At 49.8% G+C, this 19766-nt stretch overlaps 1 long non-coding RNA gene across 4 annotated transcripts in view; it reads right to left on the reverse strand.

Annotated features, from left to right (window-relative positions):
* Positions 1-19766, reverse strand: part of LOC102015488 — an 87142-nt gene that overhangs the window by 43251 nt on the left and 24125 nt on the right. Inside the window, exons 1-3 of one of the 4 annotated variants that reach the window (XR_001236695.1) lie at positions 13670-14014; positions 13399-13573; positions 12518-12731 (exon numbers count right to left, since the gene is read on the reverse strand). This is a non-coding gene — a long non-coding RNA (uncharacterized LOC102015488). Of the gene's footprint in view, positions 1-12517; positions 12732-13398; positions 13574-13669; positions 14017-19766 lie in introns of those variants that run through there. The other 3 variants (XR_263185.2, XR_263184.2, XR_001236696.1) reach the window with 3 other exon arrangements.

Here is a 19766-nt window from a genome sequence, read left to right on the forward strand (position 1 = left end):
GTTTTATGTTATAGACAACCAAATTTAATAAGATAGCAGAAGAGAAAAGTGACGTCAATATGGCTTTAACCAGGAATCAAAAGAAATGCATTGTTGGTTTGACTGAAGTTGTTCCAATGTTAATTCTAGTAGAGGGGAAAAGTGAAATGTTCCATCTCTTGGTCCATGCTGCTCTCCCCTACATTGACCTTAATAGATTCATGCTAAGAAAATAAGCACTTATTCCCAAAAGGGAGGTGACTTTCACTTCTCTTTCTGTCACCCCTTTCTACTGTGGGGGGAATGGTCTCTGCTGGGTACCTGCTCTGTGCTGGCATTTTACCGACACTGAACTTTGCCATTGTACACAATCCCACAAGGAACCACTGCAGTTTCCTTTTTAAAAATGAGCCAGTCAAGGCTCAGAGAGGTTGCGTAAAGTTGCTAAGGTCATGGAGCTCAGGTAATATTCTACGTGACTGAAGAGTCAGGATTTTGAGCCCCATTCTGTTTGGACCCCAATACCCAGGCTCAGTCTGTCTGTCCCCTGCCTTCCTGTAATCCAGAGACTGGGCTAATATAGCATGGCTGTCCATGCACAGGATCTGTCAATGAGGGCTCTATAAAAAAATGAATGGAATAAGCTCCATTTACCAATCTATTCATTAATGGAATGAATATTGGGCACCATGTATGCCAAGTTTACTCTAGGCTCTGAGACTCCAGCAGTGAGTGAACAAAGCACTCTCCCATGCAGTTTGTGTGCACAGGCACTGCGTGGAGTGGGTATGAGGAGAAAGGGCTCAGGGGAAGCGTGCTAGGATCATAGCATGACCTTGCCACTGAGCTACAGAACCTCCTTCTCTGTGCTTTTGTTTCCTCATCTGTATAGAGGGAGAAACGGTAGTAGCTTCCGGTAGAGTTTTAATGGGATTGAAGGGGCTGGTACTTATAAATCAGTTGATCATGGGAATATTCAGGTTTTTTGCTTTTTTATTAGTACATGTGTGTAGTACATAATGATTACACTCCTTGTGGGGGGTTGGAACATGTGCATAACACGTCTTCATTCCTTTTTTATCCCCTTTCCCTCCTCTTTTTCTCCCTCACCCATCTTTTGAGCCCCTTCTGTGTGTGAGTGTGTATTGTTTAGTAAATAGTGGAGAACTGGGCAGTAGCAAAGTCACCAAGGTAGTATTGTATCGTGTGATACCTGGGCATGGAAAGGGTATGGTGACGGGCTTTATGATTTGAGCTACACAGACGGCCAGGGAGCTACACTGAAAGTGCCATCTGAGCAAAGACCTGAAGTGGATGAGCAGGAGGAGCTGTGTTGGGCCCTTTGACTGATGGCTCAGGAGTTTCAGAACCTACCCCTCTCTTCACTATGAGTGTCAGGTATCTTCTGGTGACCAGTTAGGATATGTGAATGAAAAGCAATGTGGCCCATAAACATTTGCCAAGAGGCCTGTCCTTTAAGATCATCTCAGATACGGGTGCAAAGGCTCCACGCCATGGTAGACAGGTGTTTCTGGAGGCTCCTACCTATAAGAACAAAGCTCTGCAGCTGAACTATGTTCCACAAGGGGCATGGTTGCTCCTTCCAGCACAGATAAAGCTGCCTGGCAGCAGGTACCTGCATGTGCTATGACTTCGGGCCACGCCCATGACCACGCCCACACCCCTGGCATCACTGGGTCCTCCTGCCTTGAGTGAGAGGATCAAGCCTGGCCCAAGCCACTGCTGGCCCTGGTAGGAATGTCACTGGAGAGGTTTTTCTGGATGCCATGACACTTGAAGAACATCTCACCTTAGTGTCCTCCCTTTAAGTGGTTGGTCGGAGAAAGATCTCATCCATGCCTTAAGGCCTAGAATGTAGGGACCTGGCTAGCTGGTAGTGCTCTTGTTCCTGTGACATAAAATGAAAACCTAGGCAGGGGATCCAGGGATAAGTGTTCAAGTCCAGCTCCGCTGTTAACACCTGTGTGCCTGTTTCCACCACAGTTCTGATCTGGCTCTGTTTCTCTGACTGCAGGTGAGGAGGAAGCAGGAAAACATCACTGCTCACCCTGCTTTCTGGGCAGGCACATTGCCTATAGCAGTGATGGCGATCCTTTTAGAGATTTCAGTGATAACAAACAACTGGCTCTGGCACACGTGTCATAGGTTTGCCACCACCGGTCCTGTTTATGTGAAAGTCGCAGGAAGTCAGGATTGTTAGAGTTCCACCACAGACCCTTCACAGGGAAGGCAGGCCAGAGTGGAGCCCAGTCCCAGTTCCAGCTGCTAAGCTGCCATGGCTCAGTCTTTGGACATGGCCTGGGGGTCTACCTCCCTGTAAGATTGCTGTGTTAAATCTTGACATCCCAGTGATGGCCTGAGGATGAGGGGCTTTGGGAGGCGATAAGGTCATCAGTTCCCTTATGAATGGGATTACAGCTTAGAAAAATCCCAGAGAGCTCTCTTGCCCCTTCTACCTAGTGGGGTTACAGCCACAAGAAAACAGCTGTCTGCAAACCAGAAAGACCATCCTCAGCAGATATCATCTGCTGGCACCTTGATCTTCAACCCCCAGTCTCCAGAACTCTGAGCACTGTTTCTATTGTCCAAGGTATTTTTGTTGTAGCAGCTCAAAGAGCAGAGGTGGCTTTCTCAGGTACTTTTAAGCCTGTAACTCCTTGACTCTAGCAGGCTGGCTTCTGTCTTTCCTTTAGTTTGAGTTGTAGATGATCTCTTTTTCTTCCAGTGCTGGGTCATAGGTTCTGTTCTGTCCATGAAGACCCTCAGGTAGATGGAAAGTGCAATGATAGATTGGCATGAAAGCGGCAGAAATTGCATTTTATCCCTGTCCCTGGAGGCATCAGGCCTTAGCCCAGCAGCAGTATTTCCAAGGAGGGCACTGGAGCTTCCCCAAGCCACTCAGGCTGCTTCATAAGAGGCCTGGGTCCCCTTTTATCTGGAGCCAGTGTAGAGACCATTTCTTTTATGTGTCACTGCAGGGGGAAGACACTGGTGTGACATCAGGAGAGCTGGAGAGCTGGCCCTGGCCTAGCACAGCTTCTAATTCTTCTTGTGACTTTGGTCAAATTGGCTCCCACACGATTACAAAGAAGGGCTGAAGCTGGGGAAAGACACAGCTTAATTTTGGGGAGTGAAGAAGACTGGGTTTGGCTCCCAACTCTGCCACTTGTCAGAGGGTAGGCAATGTAAACTTCTTCATGTGTGTAAAAGGTCTTATACACTGGACCTCCATACCTATTGAATCAACCCATTACCCTATCCCATTCAACCTGGGTCAAACCACTAAGAAATGCTTCTAGACACCACAGCACTTACGGAGTGGTTCCATTAAAAGCCAGGCTACACTCAGAAATTGGCCTGCAAATTGTACCGGAAGTGATGTGGCTGGGGGTAAAGAATGGGAGGAACTGCTTTCACCATTGTGGAGGGAAGGCTCTCTGAACAGGTAACGCATGCATGAGCTCTGAATGAGGAGAAGCAGGCAGGCAGGAGATCTAGGGTACTCTGTGGACACAGAAGAGAGTGCAACAGTTCTCAGGCAGGCACCACTTTGTGTGATCAAGGGACAGAAAGCAGGCAAGGGTGGCTAGAACAGGTGCTACAAGTATACATAGCAGGAGATGAGGTCCACAGGCCAGTGCTCATGCCCCAGAAAATGCAGTTCACCCTACATGAGGAAGATGTACTGTCAGGGTTAGATGAGCAAGATCTTGCTGTCAGGGTTAGATGAGCAGCTGCTCAGGGAGACCTGGCCTGCCGTACAAGAAACATCCTCTCTCTGCCTCTTTCCCAAACACATGACCCTGGGCAAGTGACCTCACCTCTCTGGACTTCTACCTCCTCCTATGTCCAGTGGATTCCATCCCAGCCACCTCAAAGCCTGGAGATACAGATTAGACATCAGACTCTGGCCCATCCCCTTATTCCTGCTAGAGACACAGTGGATCATGCCTATAGGGACCCAGGGGCTCTCAGCATGCTCTTGGAGCCAGGACTCAGACAATGAGTTATTTAACAGGCCAAGTAGCCTTGTCTATTATGTTATGGGGCAGGTCCATCCAGGCAGTGCCTCCTTAGGATCTGCACACTTAAGACAATGGAGCTACTTCCACTGATGGAAACTGGCTTTAGAGGCTGTGGCAGTCTTTGAATACCCCAAGGCAAGATTCTAGATCTGATGGTCAAAAGCAGCCCCAAGTCATTCTGAGCACAACTTCTTGAAACTTCAGTGTGCACTGAGCAGTGTGGGATCTGGTTGCAGAGCAGAGCTGACTTAAGTAGGTCTGGACAGGGAGGTGGCCCGAGGTGCTGCATTTCCTACAAGCTCCCAGAGGAAAATGTCCATCCAGGAACCACACTGAACTGTAAGGACTTGGAGATAAGTGGCTTCCATAGCATGGGTGACATTAGATCCACCATAGCAGCATTACAGAGCAATAGCTTCCTGAATTTAATCAGTAACTTACTGAATTCAATCGGTAACTAAACAGCCCTGGAGTGTCCACTACATATGCAATAGGAAAGCAGGATTTCAGCAGCAAGTGAGGGCCAGGACTTGCCCTACAAAGCATTTACTAGTAGTAGAGAACCAATAGGGCAACAGGGTCACCAGGGTACCCAGGCTGTTAGCCCCAAAGGGTCAGGAGGACCTCCTGGGTGAAGTAACATTTAGGCAGGGGGTCAGTCCCAAGGAGGAACACAGGCAAGGGCACAGCACTTCCAGGGGCCAGGATAGCTCAGCGCACCAGAGGCACCAGCTAAAATTCGGACCAGGGCTGTCTGACAACAAGGCTGGCTTGGGTAGTACCTTCTGCACTTTGTGAGTCAAGTCTTGCAAAAGAGAAGCTGCCAGCTGTCCTTCCCCAAGATGTCAGGGCAGCTGGCCCCAGACTAGAAAGATATCTGGGAAGCAGTGGCCTCGTGTCACCTGACAGCATGACAATTATGAAATCTGCCCCACGCCAAGCACGTTGCACCACCCATGCTGTCCAGGGGTGGCTTCAAACGTCCTTCCTCCTTGGGACGTGTGACTCGGGGAGGTGTGATCATCCTCTGATCCCTGCTAATAATAGACCCTACTATTTTGTTTTCTCAAACAACAATGAACTTTGAAACTTGGTGTTGGCAGCCAGTCACATCAGCTGGTTACCCCTGGTGAAATTCCCCAGAAAGTAAAAGTCCAGGGACCCAGCAACTCCCAGGACAAAATTTCATCTGACACAAGCACAGCTACGTGCCAGACAGTGCACACACCTTGGGTAAATTCGGGAGAGGCAGTAAGACACGGAAACTGGGCTTGGCCAGGCTACATGCCTCTGTCAGTCAGCTCCTTCATCTGTTAAATGGGAGAGTGACTCCTACCTCCCTGCTCATGTGAGACTCTTGTAAAACACTCAGTCTAGCAGCCAGCAGAGGGGCAGCCTCATTAAGGGGGAATGGAGTGTTTGTTGGACACTTAACAGTGAGGAACACAGAGAGAGCTCAAGATTCAGAGTGGTGAAGTGATCCTCCAGGCTCCAAAAGCAGACAAAAGCCAACTCACATCTGAAGTCAAGTCTACTGAGTCCCGGCATCTTCCCCAGTCTTTATATTTTCCCCGTGTCAGAACTGTGCCCTTTACTTTGCCAGGCCTCCCCCACAGCAGGGAAGGCTATTTTCCTGCCCATACTGGCTTCATCATCCATGTACTCTGTGTGGCACGGGAACGGGACGGACACAACAACACAACAACGGGCACTCTGGGCCGATGCCTCACAGGCGCAGTCCGTGTCCACGCCTCTCAGCTCGCTGCTCACTTGCTCATTACTGCAAGGACAGCGGGCCAGGGCCCTCTCGGCTTGCTCCAGAATGGTGTGAGAGGAGCAGATGGGCACCTGCTGGCAGCTAGGCCCAAGCTTCTCAGCCAATCCTCAAACATTTTTGTGTAATGTATTGCATTTTTTAATCAGTTCAATAAGGTCACTCTTTTTTTATTTACTTATGTTTATTGCTACAGTTGAGGTTTACAATTGAGGTTTAATGAGCACTAATACATAATGATCACTGAAAATGACTAATACATAATGATTTGGGAATTTGTATTTGTGCACGATATATCCTGAGTCCTCTTTTTTTTCTATTCTTGCCCCTTCTTTCAAAACCCCTTCCCCTCCCCTTTCACAAAGCTCTGTGTTTATTTCATCCTTCTTGTCTCATTTTTTGCTTTCCCTTCCTTCCTTTCCCTTCCCCCTCCCTATTTCCCTTTCCTTTTGAATAGTTTCTTCCTATTTCACAATATCTATTGCATACTTTGGTTCTTATTTACATTTACGGTTCCTTACACCAGAGAGATAATGTGACATTTACACGTGTGTCTGACTTATTTCACCTATGATTATGGCTTCAAGGTCCATCCAAACTTTGAGTGAAAAAAAAAATAAATGTGTGTGGTGATAAGCAACTCAGTTTGGGGAGATTTGTTACTTCACCAACTATTCTGCAGCTCAGCACAGGGTTATTACCTAGCGCTGGTGTAGTGTCTAACTAACACACTGCAATTACACAGCCATGCAGGCTTCTTAGGCGCCTTCTGTGGACAGCAGGAAGCGCTTTCTATTGGAAGTTATCACCACCTACAAAATAGCTTCATCACTCGTTAGAGCCCTTTGGTTAAGCATAGTCTTTCTGTTTCCAAAGTATGAAATGACAAATCTTCATTTTATACAAAAAGATCAAATTAATGCTACATTAATTTACTTGTTGAAGAGTACAGGTCTACAAAGATACCTAGAGTCCCAAGGAAAAAGTCTTCTCAGAACTCAGTCATGGTTTTGGAACAGCTGAGGGGACAGATCGAAGTAAACTAGGCATTATCCTCTCACCACATCACACAGCTTTATGATCAGGCATCTTGCTGGGTAGACCGGAACCAGACACCTGAGCTCAACTTCCCAAGCTACCACTTTCTGGCTCCGTGACCTTGGACAAGTCACACTTGGATCTTCAGGTGAGCTCCAGGATGCTTCCCTCAGTCTAGGAGGCCCCTCCACCTCTGCCTGCCTGCAAGGCCTTCTTGACTTCCTGTCCCACCTCGCCTCCTTTAAGGCCCAGCTATACCAGAGAAAGGGTCAGGCCCTGAGAGGCCCCGGGATCCACTCAGTGCACCTGTCTCTTCCTGTGGCAGATATTGAGCCATCTCCAGTTATGCCAGATCCTTCCGCAGCACTGGATGCCCAGCACCTAGCACAGTGCCTGGCACCTTGAAGGTGATCGGTAAATACTTGTTGACTTTAAATAAGCTAAATGGAATTGCCCAGTTATCAGTTTATGTGTTGTTTTTAAGAAGGGTCTCAGAGCCAAATTAATAAAAATAAATTTTAAAATATACATATTGAAAAACCATCCATCCAAACAAACACGCACATAAACAAACATGCCAAGTACCATTCCACGAGGCTTTGCAGATATGTATCCCATTTAAGGCCTGTAATTTCCCTCTTGGTCCACACCGGCTTTGGCCTGGACTGTGTTCACAGACTCCTGGCAGACAGGCTGCTTGGGTTTTGGTTCAGTCTTTTCTTCCCATCAAACTTGAAATAAGCCATAGGCCTTTCTGAAACCCTTTCTCAGCTGCTGCCAAGTTCTGTGTCACTTGTTCACCCTCCTGGGCCGTGTGGATCCATACGCGCCCAGAGATCAAGCGACATGCGTTCAATAGTGAATGTGGGCTAGGAGACAAGGGAGGCTCAGGGGGACCCAGCTAGGGACTGCCTGTGACCCAGCCTAGGCATCTGCTCCAAAAGAGAAGACCATACATGATGACCTGGCCTGCTGCGGCTAGCATCAGAGGCAAGGACATTGGAGGAGAAACTGAGGCACATAAGACAAAACAAATAAACTACACTGTGCTGCTGACAGAAGCGGAACTCTGTGAACCTGACTCTGGGGCAGCTGGTTTATGAGACAGAGCTCCAGGATCAGATGCAGCGTTTTTAAAGGCTGGCACTGCCCAACACTAGAAGGTCATTTGCTTCACTTCTCTGAGCCTCCACATGCAGAGGGGAAGAGAGCTCTCCAGCTAGCCGCCTCCAGGTGCCAGCAGAGTTCTTGAGGCTTTAGTTAGATGTATAAAGTAATAGAATGCTCTCCACATCTACCACCTTAGATTCAAACAGCATGGACCAAATGCACCTGGAGAAAAACATTGCAACTCTCCTGAACATGTACAGACATTTTCTTTGTGATTATTTTCTAAACAATGGTGTATAATAAATATTTACATCACATTTAGATTGTGTTAGGTATCGTAGATGATCTAGAGATGATATAAAATATATAAGATGAGGCACATAGGTTACCTGCAAATACAATATTTTTCTATAGGAAGCTGCAGCATGTTTGGGTTTAAGGCAACTGTGTGCATCAGTGCAGGCAAATACGAGGGGCCACGCAGGCATGGAGAGAGGCGCTCATCTGCAGTGTGGGGTGCAGGAGGGCTCCACACTGTGTAGACACTGAATACCACGTGCAAAGACGCACAGGTGATAGTGATGGGACAGATGCTAAGGCAACCCCCTCTCCAGTGCCTATGGGGACAGTTGATGTCCGTAAAGTATTCAAGGCTAGAATGTCTTATTAGCATATGTTTGTGACACATCATAACATATGAATTGTGGGGAACTGTACACATAAATACCTCATCTTGATCCTTTTTTCTTCCCCTTCTTTTCCTTTCCCTCTTCTTTCTCCATCCCCCAACCCCCTTCCTTTCTCCACAAAGTTTATCTCCCAGTTCCTAATGTCTTTTATTTTGCTCTTTCTTTATGCTTTGGATTTCTTATTTAAAAGAAACAGGCAATATTTAACCTTCTGTATCTGATTTACTTCACTTAGCATTATGAATGCAAGATGCATCCGTTTTTCTACAAATGATTCAAAGTTATCCTTTTTTATGGTCATTGCTTTATAAACAGTGCTTTATTTATCCTTTCATCTGTTGAATCTCCACTGTCACGACTTTTGGTGCTATTTACCTCTCTAGGTGGCCTTGGTTTCTCCACCAGGTCCTGTAACACACAGGACCCTTGCATGTGAGCCCAGGCCCTGCACACACGGCTCCTTTGCAGTGGGGTCAAGAGTGCTCTTGCCTGGGCTGTTGTGTGTGTTGGATATGGTGTTATGTGCAAAAGGACCCAACACATGCCATATGCTTGGCAGTTTCCTTTTTCTTCCTTGTTTTGCAAGATCTTGCTGTTAGTTGGATTTTAGACCTTCTAATAGCCCCTAAAGTCCTGTTCCAGGCCACTTGCATTTTCCTAGCCAGGGTGGCCCTGGGCCTGGTGGCTTAGAATCAGGGAGCTAGCAAGCCCTGTGGCCTAGAACTTACCCTAGAGAGGAACAGAAGGTCACTGAGGTAAATGGCACTAGTGATATCACTGGGAGGGTTTCATGAACACAAAGGAAAGGAAAAATTCAATTCAGAATGGAATGATTGGTGGAGGTGACTTAATCTCACACAGGAACAAGCACTCTAGCTCCTCAGTGTCTGTATTCTATCTCTAGAAATACAGGCTGTGTTCTTCCCTACAAAGATAAAAGGGCTCTTCCTCTGCATGGACCCCTTGCCTCTCTGCAGGTCCTGCCAGAAAGACAGAGCTTCCAGGAGCCAGGCTGGCCAGTCCCTCAGGAGGAGAGCTCAGAAGTTGCAGGGAGGCAGGGAGAAGCAGGGACCCTGTCTATTCCCAGGACAAAACTCTACAGACCCTCCCTGCAAGGGCTCATCAGAATCTTGGCAGCAAAAAACAGTGTGCTAAAGGGTCTGGCTGCAAAGGATTTAATGTGAAGGTTATATTCAGAGGCAAGGGAAGGTGAAGGAAACCAGCAAGAGGTGGAATAGCCTGAAGTTAGCAAGAGGCAGAAGCCTGGGCCCTCCATGGCTGAAAGGGAAGCACAGGACTGCATCCCAAGAGGCTGGCAGTGAGGAAGAGCGCCCGACCACTTCATCCTTCACCCCTCTATGATTCTGGCCCTATAGCAAGCAGGGTCGGAACTGTGGCATAGAAGGAGCCAGGAGGGAGAGATGGACAGATCACGATCTCTCTCCTAATGCTCTTCTCTGTCCTGCTGGAGCAACCCCTTCAGCTGTAGTTAGAACGGGTGAGAAGTGAGGGAGTCAAGGAGTCCGGGAGATGCAAGGATTAGGGATCAGCCATTTAGGACTCAGAGCAGGCTGAGAGGGCAGGAAAATGGGTTGGATAAGGAACACAGAAAAGAATCACAACACAGCAGCTGCCCAGCATCCCACAGAGAAAACAGAACAGCCAAGCCAAGAGGCAAGCTCTTCCCCAAGAAAGAGACTGCCATTTAAGGGAAAGAGGGAGCCTGGTTGACAGGCAGCTTTCCCAGCCAGTCTGGAGTGTTTGCATTGCACCGGAGTCCTGTGTCTAGCGCATCTGCCAGAGTATTCTGCACAGCCAAAGGTGTCTCATACTTCGGCCCACACACAGCTACGTAGGGCCAAAGGGGTTGCTCTCCAGTCCCGGGCCTAGCCCATCTGCCTTCGGTGTTACCATAGAGAGAGGCGGAATGATTCAGCTCTAATTGTAAAAATAAGAGTTATGACCTGGTGACAAGCAGGTACGCAGCTTGCCGAGCACACTCAGGGGATGAAGAAGGAAGCCCAAGCCTGCTGGCTGCAGAGCCAGGCCATTGGCCACAGTGCCATACTGTCCTCAAAGCTGTCTGGAGCCCATGGACACCTTGCGGAGGGAACAGGAGTCCTGCCATGGCTTGTGCAATACCTCAGGGTCAAAGGGTCAAAGTTTGGCTGTCCAAGGGGTCTTGCGACACAGGCCCAACACACTCAACTTTCCAGCCATGCTAATCCATGCAGCATCCTGACCACATCCCACTTCTTCACACCTGGGCCTTTGCACAGGCTGTTCCCTGCACTGGGACACTGCCTTCCCACTGATCTTGCAGCTGGACTGACTCCACCACGGTTCAGTACTGCTTGCTTCATACCCACCCTGACATCCTGAGGCCTGCACTCATAGGCCCTCATGGTGTCTGCCCAGGCTGCAAGCCCTGGACAGGCTAATATCCACCTGTCTTGCTTACTCCTGTGTCCCTGGAGCCCAGCCCAGTGCCTGGCTCCTACATGTGGAGAAGATAGCTGATGCTGGTGCAGACTCATCTTTGCCTGTGCTGTGGCCACTCATTTAAACCCCAGCTAAGGCTGCAGGAGCAGCAAGCTTCTCCAGGTACGGGCACAAAGGGCAGCTGGGCCCAGGAGCGCTCCCAGGGCAAGAGTCTGAGCCAGAACCACTCGTGAGCAAGCTGACGGATGCAAAGAGAAGGAGGCCAAGGCCCAAGCGCACAGAGCCAATGTCAAGGCCCCGAGGAAGGCACTGTCAGGGCTATGCCCAGGGAGCAGTTGACAGGCAGAATAGTAGAGGTGAGACCCAGGAGAAAGGGCCAGGAAAGGGGAGCGTGCAGGGATAGGGGATCCTGAGGAAAGAGCTCTGGCTTGGAAAGTCCTGTATGTAGGACCATTTTGTCATTTCCTGGCTCTGGGCCTTGGGTGAAGTGCCTAAGCTTCTAAGCCTCAGTTTCCTGTCTGTAGAGTGGGGTAGTCATGGTCCTACCTTGTGAAAGAATGAACAACACATGGATGGTGCTCTGGGCTGTGCTTGTCTGGGGTGAGCATCAGCAGTCCCCTCATCCAGCCATGCTGTCCTGTCTGGCAAGGGCACTGGGATAGCTACCAACTCGAGCAGAGAAGAGAGGAAGGGAAGACCGGAAGCGGGAGGATCTTTGAGCAGGATCTTGAAGACCAGCCTTCTAGAGGTAAGGGGAAGGGCAAGAGGAGGTCCTGCTAGGAGTGAGGGGCTAGCCCATCACCCATCCTTATCCTACCCCCCCTTCCTCTTCCATCTTCCTTCCACTTTCATGTCTTCTTTTTTTCTAGATTTCCCAAATGAAAAGTGTCACTCGGTCATAAAGAAGAACAAAATCACATCATTTGCAGGACAATGGATGGAACCAGAGATCATTATGTAAAGAGAAATAAGCCAGACTCAGAAAGACAGGGATTGCATGGGATTCCATTTTAAAAGCCAAAGCTGAGTGACTTTGTCCAGCCATAGAGGTGACGGTGTGTCCCTGATGCCCCCATCCTCTTGAATTCCACTGTGATCACTGGAGGAGCAGTGCAGACTCAACTATCTGATAACTTCGAACTGCCGACTCTGCTAACTCAGTACCCGGCTGACCCTACTGTGAGCGCTTCCATGCAGCCCCACTCTGGCTGGGCAACCTAGCACAACCTGTGATGTCTCGATGCTTCAGAACCCTCCTGATCCCTATTCTGCTTTCTCTGATCTCAGCCTCTTGTCTCATCACTCTCACCTCCCTCTTGTCTACCTCTCCACACTGGTTGTTCCCAAGACTAGCATCATCTTCGTGACCTTCCTCTTCCACCATCAAAATAATAAAACCCCAGCTTCCCCTATTACTGCAGCGGTGTGCAGACACTCACCGTCTTGCCAGTGCTGCTCTCCTCGGGTGCAGCTGCTCCTCCTTCCCTTCTGCATGCCTCATAGCACAGCTGGCCTTCCAGGCCCAGCTCATGGCTGTTCCATCCCCTGGCATGCCCCGCACGCTGTGACTGCTCTCCACTTCCTGTCTCTCCTTTTTCCCCTCTGGAGTCCTTGAGGGGTGCTGACCTCTTAATCATCATGGAGTTTTAGCACCTAAATGCAAATAACAGCCAGAGAGATGCCTGCTGGTCAGAGTGCAGACCCAAGTGGAGAGTGAGTCAGGGGTGGGGCGCTAGGTGCTCTGTATGTCTTCAGTGTCTGCTCTTTTATTCTCTGCAACCACCCCGCAAAGGAGATTTTGTTAGCTCACTGACGTAACAGAGGAAAGCAGGGCACTGAGGGGTGATACCTGCCCGGGTCTTGCAGCTAGTGAATGAGGAGAGGAAATTCGTGCTAGGCCTGGGATCTGGCCTCCAGAGACCTGCATGCTTGATTCCTCCTATCCACTGCCTCGAGTTTGTCAAGCTCTTAGTACCAGGCACAGTGCAGGTCTGTTCTCTGTGCCACACTAATTCAATCCGCCTTGCAAAACTGAGACGTCCTTAGAGTTTAGGATGGGCACAGTGGGCTAAGGCTTCCCTTACAAGAAGGAGCTTCCAGAACAAAGGGCAACCATCACTTGTACTGTCATTCAAAGCCCAACTGAGAAAAAGGAAAGGAGTGCAGGAGAGGGTCAGAGGGAGGACAGAAAGATTTCCAAGAAGTGGAACAGAATGTTACAGAGAAGAGGTAGGTCTGGAGAGGCACTGGAATTACAGATTTGTCCTGCACACAAATTGAAACAAACATACCCTTTCCACCAGCACAAATTGAAACATACCCTTTCCACCAGCGTGTGTGTTCCAGCCTGTATCCTGCTCTGGCTCTCGTGACTTCACACCAGCCAACGGCACGCTCTCCAGATGACCCGACTGCTCCTCTCTTTCACAAATAATATTTCACACGTGCTTATCAAGAACACTTGTCTGGAATCAGGTCCACATTCTACCATCAGTCTATAAAGCAAACACTAGTAGAGATTAATCTCTTATCTTGGTTACAATCAAACATACATAGTTTAGTATAAAAGTAAATATTAATAAAATTGCTACCTGTCCCACTGAGTCATAGAGCACCTGGGACCTTGAGCCTGGCCGGCTTCACAGTAGTGGCCAGTGAGTCCAGAGAGGAGCCAGCTGCTCAGGCAGGAGCGGACCAGTGGGGAGCCATGGTCTAGGACAGTTAGGGGGTGGTAATGGTGCGATGGGAAGTGCACTGTGCTCTGGCATCTGTCGGATGGAAGCCGGGAGGCTGCTAGACATCCAAAAATGTGTAGTCCTCCCCCACACCCACGGTCTGAGTCCAAATGTGCAGTGCTGAGGTTGAAAGCCCTGGCCCAGTCCTAAAGTTTGGACTAAAATTAGATGCATGCATGTTGTCTGGGGCCAGGTAACCTGAGTCTGAATCAGCTTGACACCACCTGGCAACTGCGGGCGAGTCATTTAACCTCTCTAACCTCCAAGTTTTCAACACTGAAAGTGGATAATAATACCAGGCAAGACAGGTTGTAGCATCAAACAGAAGCCTTTTAATGTGAGGGCCAGAGGGTTCCTTCATACCCAGCATCTCCGTGGCCAAACTGTAACAATTACTTCTACACCAGAGTACCTGGGAAGGGAAAGTCAAAAGCCACTAAGACATGGGGTCACAGAAGCATGCTAAATGTTGAGGATCTGGCCCAATGGTGTGGAACAGTACCAAAGCCTTCGCAAAAATTATAAAAGTGTCCAGGAGAAACTTCCCTCCAGATACCCTGGGATGTTCTTCCAAGCTTGTATCACAGTGGGCCCCTCCCACAGCTTGCAGAGTCTGTGGAGCCAGGGGTGGCGCCTTGTCCCTGTCCCATGTGCTCTGTCACACCCTGGCGTTCTGCATTCTTTTGCATACAGTGCGCCCAGGTGTGTGCTGAAGCAGCATGTGGTCCAGGAAGTGAGCTGTGTATGACCTCTCGTGCGTTGCGCACTCTGTAGCTGAGGCCCAGGGCATGGAAGTGACTTGCTCACAGCCTCAGCTGGTGAGCAGCAGAAGAAGGTGAGCAGCTGTCCCAGTTTCTTTCTCCCTCCCATCAGCTCCCCAAAAAGGCTGGTGACCATGGCTCTCGGGGGACTCAGCATCCTACAGAAGCCCTAAAGAGCAATCATGGAATACCTTAGCTCCCCCAGTGGGAGCCATGGGTGACACACACCGTAGGGAGGAACCACCCCAAAGACCTCTCCGAGGCCCCGCACGGACTCTTGGTACCAGTGACCCCACCCCCAGGTCCGTGTCTCAGAAGGAGAAACCAGTTAACATGGCCAGCCCTGGGTCACAAAATGAGGTAGCTCCTCTTAGTCTGCCCACTTATGCAAGGGAGCAGTAGTCATCTGCTAGGCTGTGCCACACAGTGCACTTGGGACTCTGGACAAAATCACTAAGGTTGTTATTGTGCCTCAACACTGTGTAAAATGGACACAGCACAGCGACTCCCTCCCAGGGTGGTTGCGACCATTCGAAGTTAGTAGATGGGAATGACTAAGAGCAGAGCCTGGCACATAACTGGTGTCATGGAAGTGCAAGTTCCACAACACTGAGTGGGACACTGGGGACACTCTCTCTGCACCATGTGCTCTTCTGTTATGATGGGCGTAGTCTGTGCCCAGAAGTCTCTTGCTCCTCCACTGGGTACCAGAACCCACGCCCCTCATCTGCCCAAGGCTACTGTGTTTGTCTCTAAGACTTCAGGGGCTGGGGATAGCTCAGTAGCACAAGCGCCTACCTGGCTAGCAGTGGGTCCTGAGTTTGATTCCCAGTACCAACAAAAATAAAAAATAAAATAAAATAAAGATGTCTCTAAGACTTGGTAATTTCTATCATTGAGCACATGCACATACACACACACACACGCACACGCATGCACACATCCCTCCATTGAGCCCACATCCTCCTCCACCTATCACCCCATTTCTTTGTTCCTCTTTACAGTGAAGCTCCTCTACACAGCCTCTCCTCCACTCTTGGATTTTCCCTGGTCAGGCTTTTGCCACCCACTCCACCTCCAAAACTGCTCTTGTTGAAGTGGCAGTGATTCCTTACATAAGCCCAACGGTCAAGACTCAGGCTAGATGCTAAAGAAGGTGGCAGCTTTTGACACCTTGCTCTCTCCCTCCTCTGTGAAGTCCCTTCTGTCTCGGCTTTCAGGACAACAGTCCCTTGGTCCCTCCCAACTCAGTGGCTTCTGCTCAGTCTCCTTTGCTGGCTCCTCCCCATCTTCCCAACCCTAACTAACTCTGGAGGCCCTGGGCTCTGCTTTCAGTTCCCTTCTCCTCTGTGTGTCTCCTCCTCCCAGAGAGCACGAGTTTCCACACCGTGGATACCTATGGGTGTGTCCAGCCTGGCTCCTCAGCATGACACCCTTTACACCTCTCCATTTAATATGCTGCAGAAACTGACTCCTGCTTCACCCAGCACCCCACGTTGCCCTTCTTGCTGACTTTCCTCTCGCAGTGAATGGCAGCTCAATCCTTCCATTCACTCAGGTTAGGAATCTAAGAGTCATTTTTCACCCCCACATTTTGACACCACTTTCCGACCTGTCAGCAAACACTGTTGCTTCTCTTCTGGACGCACAGCATTAGCCACTTCTGACCATCTCCACCATGGAGTCTTCACCTGCACCTGAATTACCACTGCACCTTCTCTGCTCCCGTCTCCACCTCCCTCTCCTCTGTTCTCTACACAGTCTCTGGAAAAACATCCCTCTTAACCATGAGTCGGATCAAGTCACTTCTTGTGTTCCAAACCCTTCCATGGCTTCCCTCACAATCAGAGTCATAAGACCTGGGGTTACCACAAGGGCCCCTCTGTCTCCTTGGAGGTGGGATCCTGACTTCCCTTTCCCACTACACCCCTGCTGCAGGCCACCTGCCCAGGGAGGCCCTTGCTGGCTGTCCTTCAGTGGCACACCTTGCCCCACACCCTGCTTCCCTCCTCTGTTTTGTCTTCCCATCCTGACACACTTGGTGTTTTCCTCAGTCAGCCCCCACCCATCAGCCCTCACTGGAATTTGTGCTTCCTGTCAACGGGTGGTGGGTGGGTGGGATGGGTTTGCTTTCAGCAGCCAGCTGCACAGAAGGATCATAGAAATGGGGTTCCTTTGGCCTTGTCTCATCATCATGAAGGAAACTGCCTCTTTCCCATGTGCGTCCTTGGGTGCCTGGGGGGAGTCTTAGCCAGCCTCTCACGTGCATCTGTCGGTGTATAAAGAAGGGAAGAGAGAAAGGGGCAGATGAAGGTGGTCACAGCAGTCAGCCTGGGCTGCACCTACTGCTTTGAGGAAGTGCGGTCCTTCACGCCCTTCTCAGTGACGATGGCCTTCTAAGTCAGACCACCATGTGGACCAAGGCTGCACAAGTGTGACCTCCCAAGCTCACCATGGGCACTGCCCTGCCCACATCCTCAGCTGTGCTTTTCCGTAATGTCCCTCAGCCAATCACTGCAGTCCCCCAGGCCCTCTGACGACGGTCGGCTCTCTACTGCCGGCCTCAGTCAACGGTGAGTCTCCCAGATGCCCAGGAAGACACCTGAGGCGCACCCTGGACTCTTCTGTGCTAAATGCTTTCTCCTCCCTCACCTCCACAGTGCTGTCCTCTCTCCACCTTCTCCCGGAAGAATGTCTATGCTGGGTCAGAGTGTGGCCCACTTTCCTCACGCCTCATGGCGGGCGCTGGGAGGAACACAGGGAATTTCTCTTCTGGGCTGCTATTTGCTCTGTAAGACGGGAAGCAAGGTCTTGAGTGGAAAGTGATGATGAAGGAGGCACTGGAGGTTTGAAGGTAGAAGGAAAAGTCTGAAATCATTAGGACTGAGGAGTAAACCCAGAAGAAATAACATGGGGGCTTGCCAGGCACAGCTGTGAGCAGGGTCTTCTCCGGCTCTGGCCCCACACAGGTGTGGAGGCGGAGTACATGGAGGTCACCTTTAACCAGGGCTGGGTTTGCCAGCACTGTAATGACTCAAGAGGGAACTAGAGAAATCGTGGTGTCAGGAGGACAGGAGGAAATGATGACCCAGGTGCCAGACAGGGTGGCAGGGAAGCCCAGTGCCTTCAGGGGCTAAGTTTGCTGGGAAAAGTCTGAAGAGAGATTTGAAATTGGGACTGTTCCAGAGCACCTCTTCCAGAAAGTTCTCCACCCTGCCTCTTGCAGCGTGGGTTAGTCACTCTCTCTTGTCGTTCCCACAGCACTGAGCTCACCTCTGCCCTATTTTAGTATTTGATGTACTTGTGTACCTTCCTACCCGACAGTGAGCATGTGGAGGAAGAACCAGGTCTTATATTTCTTTTACCCAGTGTTAGGAAAAAGCTTATAAATCAACAAGAAATATTGCTTTGACAGAACCCAGACTGTGCTGTGATCATCATAAATCCTCATGTTTTTGTAGCAATTTCCAGGATCAGTTTCAGGTCCATGCTCTTGTTTTAACTTTTCTACAACCCTGCAAAATAGCAAATCATTCATTCATTCACTCATTCACTCATTTATCTAAGTAAGACAGTGTGTCAGGAACTAGTCTAGGCACTGGAATGTAGGAAAGCAGAATAAAAACCCCTCGCCCCTTGGAGCTTAGGTTTCTGCAGAAGGTACTGTCCCGCCTATGTACAGACTAAGGTTAGTTCAGAGAGGCTAAGCCACATGGTTAAGGTCACAGGCTTGTGGGTCAGACAGTTCAAATCAGGGCACAGGGCCGTCTGACCCCAAGGCAGGGAGTGCATGTTTCCCCACACCAGTTACCCCACAGATCGTGGGCTCATCCACAAGGTATCTTTCTTTCCTTTTCTTTCTTCTCCTGACTTAACAACAAGTAAAAGGAGAGCTGGCAGAGATCCATACCCTGGGACTACCTTGGAATTCCTCCCCTGTCTGATGCATGTGTTTAACAGAGATGTGAGAAATACCTGCCAGGTCTCCTCCTGCCAAGCCAGGAAGACAGAAGCTGCACAGCACTATGAACACAGCGTCTGCTTGTGTGCAAACCCACAGGCATTTTTAGCAACTTTGGGGAACATAAAGAAAGCTGTTGGTTTTGTTTGCACATATTTTTCGCCTCTGCAGAAAGCTCTGCACCAAGTGACAGCCCGGGGGCACCTCTCATGTGATCTTCAGATACACAGCGTCTCTGCAGTGATGAGGGCCTGGGTGCCCTCACTTGAAAAATGGGTCTGGTGGCAGAGGCCCAGTCTCTCAGGGTGGCTGTGGGGACTGAAAGTGAGCCTCCTGTGGGACCACCAGCCCTCCAGGAAAACTGCCCAGATGTGGGGAGCAGGGGCTCTCTCAGGGCCGCTATAGAGCTGTTGGCCAGGGGCTTAATCTGCTCACTCCCACAGCCTCATCTCCCTCATCCACTGGGATATTAGTGCCTGTCTCAGGACTGTATGCATGCTAGCAACTCTGTGTGTGTGTATCTGTGTGTGTGTGTGTGTGTGTGTGTGTGTGTGTGTGTGTGTGTGTGTGGTCTAGCATGAAGCCTGAACACAGCTGGTGTCCAGTAAATGGCACAAGATGTCATCATCATCATCATCATCATCGCAATGTGAAGATATTGTAAGGACACCAGGACTTTAGGCATTTGAGATGTGGCAAGCATGGTGTCCCAGGTCACCCCTTGCCCCCAATGCCCAGAAGTGTCCAGTGGTGCCAACTGCTTACATAGTCTAAAGAACTGGATGAGGCACAAGAGGAAGAGATGGAGTCCTCTTGGGCAGTTGGCTCAGGATTGAGCAAGAACATGTATTTCTTGCAGACTTACCAGGCGACAGACCTTTGTCTTCACCTGCAGTCTTGCCAGGCTGGTATCATTATTATCTATACTACCTGAGTTAGGAGACAGACAGTCATTGCAGGACCTGACCAAGGTCACACAGACAGCAGTGGCAGAGACTGGAACCCACGGCTGTCTGCCTTCTGAGCCCACTTGTAACCTCTGCCCGGCATACCAGGAAGGCTCTGGTTTGAGGTTTCCTCTTCTTCTGACCTTGGTTCCTGCACTCTGGTTGTATTTGATGTCACATTCTAACAGAGAGAGCAAGCTTTCTTTCCCTAAAGAGACCTTGTGTGGGGCCTTTGAGGCCAGTGGTGGCATGTAGGGGTGTCTGTGTTTTCCTTTGCCCCATAG

Source organism: Chinchilla lanigera, unplaced genomic scaffold (assembly GCF_000276665.1).
Source record: "Chinchilla lanigera isolate Chin_1 unplaced genomic scaffold, ChiLan1.0 scaffold00063, whole genome shotgun sequence".
Taxonomy (NCBI): domain Eukaryota; kingdom Metazoa; phylum Chordata; class Mammalia; order Rodentia; family Chinchillidae; genus Chinchilla; species Chinchilla lanigera.